This window comes from Pollicipes pollicipes, unplaced genomic scaffold (genome assembly GCF_011947565.3).
Source record: "Pollicipes pollicipes isolate AB1234 unplaced genomic scaffold, Ppol_2.1 Scaffold_4740;HRSCAF=5597_pilon_pilon_pilon, whole genome shotgun sequence".
Classification (NCBI taxonomy): Eukaryota; Metazoa; Arthropoda; class Thecostraca; order Pollicipedomorpha; family Pollicipedidae; genus Pollicipes; species Pollicipes pollicipes.
Window position 1 is genome coordinate 10,317,316 of NW_023596545.1, and position 9,955 is coordinate 10,327,270.

Sequence of the window (9,955 nt, forward strand, 5' to 3'; positions counted from 1 at the left end):
GTGTGTGTGTGTGTGTGTGTGTGTGTGTGTGTGTGTGTGTGTGTGTGTGTGTGTGTGTGTGTGTGTGTGTGTGGTGTGTGTGTGTGTGTGTGTGTGTGTGTGTGTGTGTGTGTGTGTGTGTGGTGTGTGTGTGTGTGTGTGGTGTGTGTGTGTGTGTGTGTGTGTGTGTGTGTGTGTGTGTGTGTGTGTGTGTGTGTGTGTGTGTGTGTGTGTGTGTGTGTGTGTGTGTGTGTGTGTGTGTGTGTGTGTGTGGGTGTGTGTGTGTGTGTGTGTGTGTGTGTGTGTGTGTGTGTGTGTGTGTGGTGTGTGTGTGTGTGTTGTGTGTGTGGTGTGTGTGTGTGTGTTATTGGGGCTTCACGACGCACTCAGCTGCTGAGGCTATATGGCGTCGCCTGCCTCTCACCCCGGCAGGAAGGGCGGGCACCGCGGGGAATCGAACGTTTCTGATCCTCCAGAGGCTCATGTGGAACATCTTTTGTTTTCGCGATTTGATAGGATAGGTGTGAGGCAGGGGTGTAGTTTTACAAAATGAGTTGAAGAGGCTGTAGAGTAAAAATAATCCAGTGTACCCCTAAAAGACACCAACAAACAGGTTTCTTCCCAGGTTCAGCCCACGTCCTTTCAAAGATGGGGGGGGGGGGGGGGAGCCCAAGTCGGAGGGAAGGGACTGAAGCCCCTCCATCCACATGAAACGAAACTGCAACTCTGATCTGGAATTAATGTCTTCCGCTGTTCACTGATTGTGTTTTCGTATTTCATTGGATCAAATACCACCACAGAGATGTTTGTGCCACAAGTCCACTTGCTTTTTTGGACGAAACTTGAGTTAACGTTTATCTGGGCTACCCTAAACTTTCAAAAGCTGCCGCACATTGCAGGCAAATGTTCTTTACACCAATACAGATATCATCATGTGAAAAACTTGTCGAATATTTTTAGACTGCCCAGCCATTTGGAGGGGCTGGCATAACAAGTACGTAAGTATCTACAGAATATTATTTGGCATAAAGTAAACATGATACTAATAATGATGTGTCTAGGTACCAAGTGTACCAATAGTCAGGACAATCTGTTCCACATTTTTTGACCCAGTATTCTCCCTTTGCTCGCATTCATTGGGGCGGTTCAGAGCAGCGTTTGGGGAGGGCAAAAGTCAGCAGTGACGGATGGGCTCCGACCCCTTTTCCCGAAAGAACATAAAGTGACGCCCCTGCCTCACAGGATCTCCAGCTTTGGTCCAGACTCACGCCCTCACCGGATCTTCTACCTTAGTCCAGTCTGCATCCTTCACTGGATCTCCATTTCAGCCAAGCTTGCCCCGGTCGAGCCGTTTTTTGCGCATCCTCGTGCAAGAATACATAGTTAATGTATGCATAATAATGTTGATCTCCAGCGATTTTTTAGGTAAGGCCATGGGTCCAGCAGGGTCATCACATCGTTGTCGTTATTCGACTAAGCATATTTCCATAACCAAAGTAGTGGGTTAGCCTGCGCCATTATATCCCGATTGAATACCCATAGTTACCTTAGGTATACAGCTGTCTAGTGATCTGCTTTAACGAAACATGAGAAGGATGTTCGTTTTAAAAACCGGTCTGGAGGGCCTCAGTAATAAGTCTTCCTTCAGTGACTTGACATGGCCATTTCACAATACATTCGTTACGAATGCACCGAGACCTGTGTCAAAACCGACGGCGATGCCAACTACCCTTATCAGCGTGGTCCTGTTAAGCCCAGCAAGGGATGAGGTCTGAGTGCTCTCAGGCATTTCATGCTGAGGATGGCAATGCGCCGGCACATTGCAGCCTTGTTATTTTGTCTTCCTAACAGTGAACCGTTTCCACTCATTTTCTTTGCATTGACTCCGGTCATCCCACTCACTTATTTTCATCCATGTCCGCCCCATCACACAGTCCCACGGTGGTTCGTCGTACCGGTAACATCCTGCGGCCGCTAGGTCTGTGTCGGCCTTCCAGCCGTCCCTGGCGGGAGTGCGGCCGAACAGCCGCGTTCACCTCGGCTGCGTCCCTGAGCACCGTCCCTGGCGGGAGTACGGCCGAGCAGCCGCGCTCACCTAGGCTGCGTCCCTGAGCACCGTCCCTGGCGGGAGTACAGCCGAGCAGCCGCGCTCACCTATGCTGCGTCCCTGAGCACCGTCCCTGGCGGGAGTGCGGCCGAACAGCCGCGCTCACCTAGGCTGCGTCCCTGAGCACCGTCCCTGGCGCGAGTACGGCCGAGCAGCCGCGCTCACCTAGGCTGCGTCCCTGAGCACCGTCCCTGGCGGGAGTACGGCCGAGCAGCCGCGCTCACCTAGGCTGCGCCCCTGAGCACCACCCAGTTCTGGTCCACAGGCCTGCGGAACCTGCGATGACGGCAGCAGCACCACTTTTACCTGCTCTCATTACTCCCTCGGCCCCGAAATGGTACGCGAAATTCGAAAGAAAAGCTCTAACTCAAGTTCTACTAAAGATAGTTAATGACAAGTAGAAGCAGCGTGAACGAGCGTTGGCTTTCTGAAATAAACACATGGATGAGAAATGTGGATCTCAAGCATACTGAGTGGATACTGAGCATACCGTCAGGCTTAAGATGCGGTTTTGAATCAGAGGAATCCATACACTTCACTGCGCTCGAATGCCCCGACAAAAATGCAGAGATCGGGACAAGATCAGGCACGCGTTCCATTACGTATGCCCAAAGTACCAACTGAATGCAAAATAGGATCAGACATGGCTGAAATTTGACGAAAAGCAGATCTAGGTCCTGATGTCAAAGTCAACCTTTCTCCACACCACGTTTGTAGCGTGGCTGGATAGTTCTCTTCTTGCAGTTACAGCACCTATCAATCGCAATCCAGTTGCCAGTTGCATAGCTGAGCAAGGACGCCGCATCTGCATGGAGACCGTAAGTTCCAATACTTCGGAATTGCTGAGACCCGAACTGAAGTCGATCTGAAGCTGGTTCCACATAATTTCCATCTAAGCTAGGGGATGAATCTATTCAGGTACATCGCCAGAGCAGCCTATCTCGGTCGAACATTACCACAGATCAGTCCTCCCTCTCCAGCACAGTCATGATTACAGGCACAGAAAAGCATGAGTAGGCGCAGAACAGAAATAAAAAAAACACGATCAATCACAGGCATAGCATGCTGGACAATAGGACACATAAGATCGTCTGCGATGCGCGAGACCTTAGGTTGCCCTTCGCTCACAGGCTTACAAAGCATTTGGGAATGCCAATGGCTGTCATGATGATTATGGAGCTATATACCATACCACAGCTGCGGAGCCGAAGGACCCATATCGGTAAAGGCTGGATATGCAAGTTCTATGCCACAAAACAAGGTGTTAGCATGCTCCACTACACTGGCCAAATATACGTAATTCGTGTACGGATGTCACTTCACAACCCATTTCAACACGCGCCTGAGTGGGTGTTAAATTGAACCCCCAAAGGTATTTTCCATGATAGTTTCCGAACGGCGCGGCGTAGTAGCGCCAAATTGAGCAAAGCTGTAGACAACTGAATAGCGGGTCGTTTGGTATCAAAAAGTTGGATGTACCTTGTAAGATCGCTGACCTATGGCAGGTTAAATTCAGCTCATGGTTTCAGCGAAGTCAATTTCTAGGAAATCGTTCAATCTGGCGTACCAATAGAGTGCTAGACCAAACAATACATCTCTGAGATATTTTCTTAGGCAACACAGCAATTAAATGAGCAAACAACGTTGACATAAGGTCAGGTACGAAGGTCAGACCAGGGTCAAAACCAGCATGTTTTATTACTCCAGTGAGATAGTTTCTCGTGCTCATTTAGAATTCATTGATCGCAGGAACCGGATTATACATCTTCCATGGACTTCTTAGAGGCCAGAATAGGTCATTGACATAAAATGACCCAGGTCACCATGTTGTTTTTGAAAACGTACTGCCCAGCGAAGTCTTTTACGCTTATTCAAATGCCAAACTCAGAGCATTCTTGAGTGATTTCGGTCACAATGACCATAACAAGGTCAAAAAGGTCACTGACCTTAAATGAGCATGTGGCCTTTTGCTTAGAAGCAGTTGGCTAGATTCTGGGGACTTTGGGGATCAGCCTGGAATCTGACTATGTCTGACCTTATTTGACCCGAAGGTCTTGAACTAGGAACCTCAAGCTTTGAGCCAAGTGAGTTCACGTACAGATCAACACACCCTCTAAATTTGGTGTCTCTAGCTTTCTTAGTTCCCAAGATCTCGGTTGGGTCAAATTGACCTCCAGCCGAGCCAAGGGTATCTAGCCGGCCACCCGGGCGCGTGTTAAAAAGTGATGGTAAGCCCTAAATGGAGGGAGCACTAACGCTCGTCAAAGCATAACACGTTGCCCAATAGCACGCCCACTTCACATGCAACTCAACAATTGTCTGGATGCTCTCAATGCTCACTCATTTTTCATGATTTCAGTTGACCATCAAAATACGGGCGAGGTTAAGTATATACGCAATGAGAAATTATTGATAGGCTTTGATACGCAACATGAATCAAAACCAACCGTCATAAAGTTTTTAAATACAAAACTCACCAGTGCTCTCGGTTTTCGTTTATAAATGACTTAGGTAAAACTATAATGACGGAACCTATAATCCCCGCAGATTTAGAAGGAGAACAATATATCATGTCAACGTGGCGTGTCATATCAATGTCATCAATGCTGTATTCCGCGTAGCTGCAGCACTACATGTTTTCGCCAGGCAACAACGGTTGTGAATGTTGTCCCACGAGAAGACTTTTGTTTGCACACTCGCGTTTTATGTTCTGGTTTAAGGTGTGTGTACTTCTAAGGTGTTCTGAACAGCCATGTATTGCTTTTGAGAATAGATAGACCGTGTGTCAGAGCACTAATCACGAATGTTTATAAAGGCGACACATTTTTTCGGCGAACTAATTCATAGTCTAGCAAATGACATCAAGCGTAACGTGCGTGATGAGAACTTAACCAGACGCATACAAAGTGGAGACTGTCGTTCGCTTGAAGTATTTTATTGGGCGACTATATGCGCTGAAACAGGAACTCAAGCGATCGTCGATATGTATCATGACAATATGGATAGGCCACAGAGCATCCTATGGCGCGACATATTTAAAATCGGTGTTGAAATTGCTGTAATTTTGGTGCTTGATAGATATTGTACCATCGCAAAATGCACAAATGCCAAATGCGACTCCTTAGCATGTGACCTACTTTCGTCAGACATCACCATCGTACCTGTTGATGCACAACAGACGCCAAGCTTGTTGAAACATTCGGTTGCAACAGCAGTAGCAGCCATGGCCTGGATGAGGCAATGCATACCTGAATTTACTTAGGACCGAGTTTCGTCACGATCCCCGGTCGCAATGCTTAATGAGACCCATCTCCTGTCATTGCTGAATCTCCTGCCGGTTTTTGAGCACAGAGATCGCAGTCGGTCGCCATGAAGATGAACGCCGTCGCGGGTCGGCACCTTTCACTGTTTATAGAGTGGATGTTTGTCCGTCGGACACATGCTAGACATAGACACAGGGTCGCGCTCACCTGACATCGGATGTCATGTCACGGGGTCAGATTGCATTGCTCGGGAGGGAAGATGAAACGTCACGTAACCTCTCGCCAATCCAAGGCATACCTGTCCGAGCGCCGGCCTTTCAGACACTACCGGAAACGCTGATGGTGACGCATTTAAATTTGACAAAGCTAAAGGGTGACTTCTTGCTGCCCATGGTTTTAAGGCCTATCGGGATACACGTCATGTCAAGTCACCGAGCTATTTCATCATCTCCGAAGGCTTGTAGTCGTGTTTAACGGCAAATTTGGTTGCTTGGTGTTTACTAGCAAGACTGTACGCCAGCTATGTCTCACCTGAACCATGAGAAGATTTTCAGATTGAGCTACCTGGACCGGCACGGCCCGGGCACTACGCCGTCCGGACTTTAATGTCTATATAGTCGCTGGCTGCATGTTCATGCAGTCCCCAACAAAAAGCCAAATTCCTTAAATTATTATGTGACACATTATCAGACGTTTGCAGGCAAGGCCTTAAATCGAGTGGTTTTCCGTGTGCCTTGCAATACCATCGCAATTTCAACTCCTCCATTCGATTAACATGGATAACGTTAGATTTTTCAATGGCCAAAAGCTGAAGAACACAGATCGAAACTGGGTTCATAGCTTCGCGGTTCAGCATTGCAACGACACAGGACCAACAGATTCGGAAGAAGAAAATGGACGTTCGCACTGGCATTAGCGTGGGTTGGTGTATGCTAACTGTCAAGCGCTTCCGTAAGCAAACCATGAAACCTCCCGGCTTTCTGAGCGTCTTATACGATTTGAGTCAAACCCCAGCAGCTAGAGAATGCAAAGGCGTAAAACAAGGTTACATTTTTTCGAGCTGGGCATATTCATGTTTGTTCAGGGCTGTTTTTCGGCCACTACAGAATCCGCCGGCAAAAATAAAAATCAGTTGGTCGGTATAAAATGTTTGCCCATCCACACCGTCCCTGTGGGAGGGCACCGATTTTCCGCACTTTCTGGAAAAGGGCATTGTCAAGCTGTAAAGGAGACAGAGAATTCTGATTCACCGAACCTGAATAGTTGAAAAACACCCTTCCACAAATCTAAAACCAGTTTCTGCTGCCGGAAAATGAAGCGACCTCCCAACTGAGATATGACGGACAATGAACATTAGCCCCGCGACGTGACATGGTGAGAGAGAGATTTAAGAGATATTTGCCACGCTCTATCTCCCCTCATTTTGTGACCTCCCACCTGCCTGCTTGTGACTTACTCTCTGTTTTGAAATGTCATGTTATCTGTTTAGATTACCAAACGTTAGATTACCAAACGTTAGTGATGACCTGGCCTGGAATATGCATGGTTCAACTGAAGTGTTCAAACCGGATTTCTGAGATACGAGGCTACCATCCGATGTCAGTTTTGCAGCCCTAGCCAAACAAGGTAAGACGTAATTGTGCATCCACCTGTCGGACGCACAATTTGCAGTCTAAGCACTGCATGTTCAAAATATCCAGTTCAAAATGCTATAAGAGCTAAAAAAAATCCCTAAGCCAAACATGTTTCGGCAAGACACGGGCGAGGCTTCTTGTTTTCAAACTGAAGGCACGTCATAGCCAGGAGGTCACGCTGGTGGAAACTCAAGAACAATCTAATACCGCTTTGCACTTGGATGACTAGTTAAATAAGTTACATAAATGTTGTGGACAGTTTTCCCTAGCCATGTTTCAACATTTTCTGTCGCAATAAATAGCCTTCAGAACGATGAGAATGTTTGAGGACTACATGTAGTCGTCAAATAGACGAACAGATCATTGATTGTTGTCTTCTGGAATAACAAATGATTTCTCCAAAGACTAGATTTCGAAAGCATGTAAGATGATCAGTGACGTGCACCGAACGAGTCCGTGGTGAAACGATGGACCACAGTGCACCACACGATATCTCAGCCTAGTTCAGTTTGTTTCACCTGCGAAGAAGCGAGTTACGGGTGCCTGAAATAACACTCTTTACTTTCAAGTGGCCACGTTGCTCAATGACGTGATAACAGGAATGGCTCCTGTTTTCCTGAGTGGCCGGGACAAGTGAAAGGGAGCATTCAATATTTTGAGAAAAGACGTTTTGTTTTGCTTATTAGGTGTCAGAAAGCAGACATCCACACAAAGGATTACTCTGAACGTCAAACCTGTGTTGTTAAGAAATAATTCGAACGCGCTGACTTCTCGTCCGAATCATACAGACTGAACCTGTTTCAGCAGTCGCACATGAATTTTGGCAGGAAAGGTGTTGTTCCACCAGCATTCTCTTCGAACAGGTTTATCAGGCTCGTAGATTATTTTTTTGCCGGGTGAAAGACTGATCAGTTTTCAGGGAGCGATCTAACGTTGCTCCGACACGCCACGGCATGGACAGCAAATTGTCTTGACGAGTGTTGTTCAAAAGATCAGCTGTTATGACCTCGGCGAACGCTAAAAGGTAATTTAGAGGGAGTGCTCCAGATTTGTACGGAGTTTTGAGCTGACACAGCCATCTTGAAGGTCACTCGGTGCGCTTCACAGTCCACCTTTGGTGTAGTTCTTAAGACCTAAGCCCCTCTGGCTTCCGAGCTGCACGCCCACGAAGATATGCAGCCTATTTCGTGCGGACTATTTCCAGGTCACCCAGGCATCCATGCCGTCATGATAGCGTCATTCAAATCTTATCATTCCATTTGCCATGCGGCGACCAAGGCCAAAACTGTAACTGTGAGTCTTTCATATCTGGCGTTGGCTCCCATTAAATGTTGCGCAAAATACAATAACGCCATCAAGCAATCACTTATCGGGAGCACTTCTACTTAATAAAAAATTGCGTTGTCTAGGGCAGTCTTTTCCACATAAAGTACATCATTAATTACAAGTAAGCATAGTTCGTCATGTCTGATGCTTGCTTCAAATGTGGAGCATTCCCTGTAAGACGTTTGACCAGAAACATTTCAGATACAGACAGGTAAACCTTTTCGCGAGCGCCTTGTAAGACAGCAAAAAAGTACATACTATAACATTTTGTGTCCTGTCACGGGGATTTATCTGAGATCTAGAAATATAGGCTCTGTCGGCGTTCGATAAGATAAAAATTTATTCATGCCTACCTGCAATCTCTGCCGATTGCTCAATGGGTTTAGCAACAAAACAGGATACCTTTCGCTGCTTTGTGCTTTAGGCCTTCTCCGGCCACCACCGTCCCCCCTCCCCTCGCAGCGAGGGATTAAGTCAGCATACCACGTCACCTGTCTGTCGCACCGACGGGGTCACGGACACCGCGCCGTGTCGAGAGGACTGCCACACTCAGGACTCTCCTCTTACGCTGTGCTCGGAGGACTTTCACACTCACGGGTTTCCCCCAGGCTGTGTCGGGAAGGTTTCCACACTGCGAAGTCTCCCTCAGGCTGTGCCGAGAAGGCTGCAACAGTCCGAGGTCTCCCCTCAGGCTGTGCCGGAAAGATTTCCACACTCCCGGGCCTCCCCCCGTCTGCCGGAGGCCGACGACGAGGCAGATGACGGCCGGAGGCCGAGGAGGCTGCTTCCTGTACTCCCTCGCCAGTCGCCTTTGTCACATGACGGCATTGGTTTTCTGCGAGCCCTGCGTCACCGCGCTCCACTTCGACCGTCCGTCAGCATGGCCCCGGTCTCTCAGCCGCCCCACTCTCCCCACAGTGGGCAGAGTCTCGCCTTCTGTTCGCACAGAAGCGGATCCGCTCCGGTGCGCGGGCGAGGGCGCGGGTCCGCTCCTGGGCGTGGGCGCGGGAGCGGGTCACGGCAAGCTCGGCGCCGCGGCGGGCTCTCCGTCCCACACCGCACTGCACCAACGCTGGGCTGGTGCGGCCTTCAGCGCCGGACGCGTCGGCGGCGACGCGCCGCGCCGGCCCGACGCCGTCGCACAGAATTGGCACGGCCGCCCCTCAGACGGGGAGGGGGCATCGGACCTGTCTCGGCGAGCCTCGGTGCCCGCCTTGTGGCGTGCCAGTGACGCTGAGTACTTGGCTGGCACATGCAATCCGTCTGTGAGCGGTGCACGGCCACGTGTGCCTGCGGTAAGTCTGAGAACGGTCTCTTGCGGCCGCCTAAAAAAAGCCAGCTGAACCACTGAAAATGGCTCGCAAGAAAGAAGTTTCCTTGATGCCTCAGAGTTCCTTATGCGAACCGCTAGCACATTATGCCAACCGTTTTCACTAGCCACTTAGGTTATCATCTAAGAAAGCATGAAATCAGTGTCATCAGCACAGTTTATTACAAATTGTTGCAAATAGCAAGGCGTTCTTTTTCAGGACCTTATTCTACTTAAAATTAAACATGCATGGATAAGTTTGTCCCCCATCGAAGACGACGTCATTTCAATTATATCTGTGAAAACTGCTCTATTCTTTCCTTACCTTGCGAAGAGG

The 9,955-nt window shown here is 48.6% G+C and overlaps 1 protein-coding gene across 1 annotated transcript in view; it reads right to left on the reverse strand.

Moving 5' to 3' along the window:
- Nucleotides 1-9,294, reverse strand: part of LOC119099109 (snake venom 5'-nucleotidase) — a 28,012-nt gene extending 18,718 nt beyond the window's left edge. Inside the window, exon 1 of the mRNA XM_037222188.1 lies at nt 8,905-9,294. The gene's annotated coding sequence lies outside the window, so the exon portion shown is untranslated. The remainder of the gene's footprint in view (nt 1-8,904) is intronic.
- Between the last annotated feature and the right edge of the window lie 661 nt (nt 9,295-9,955).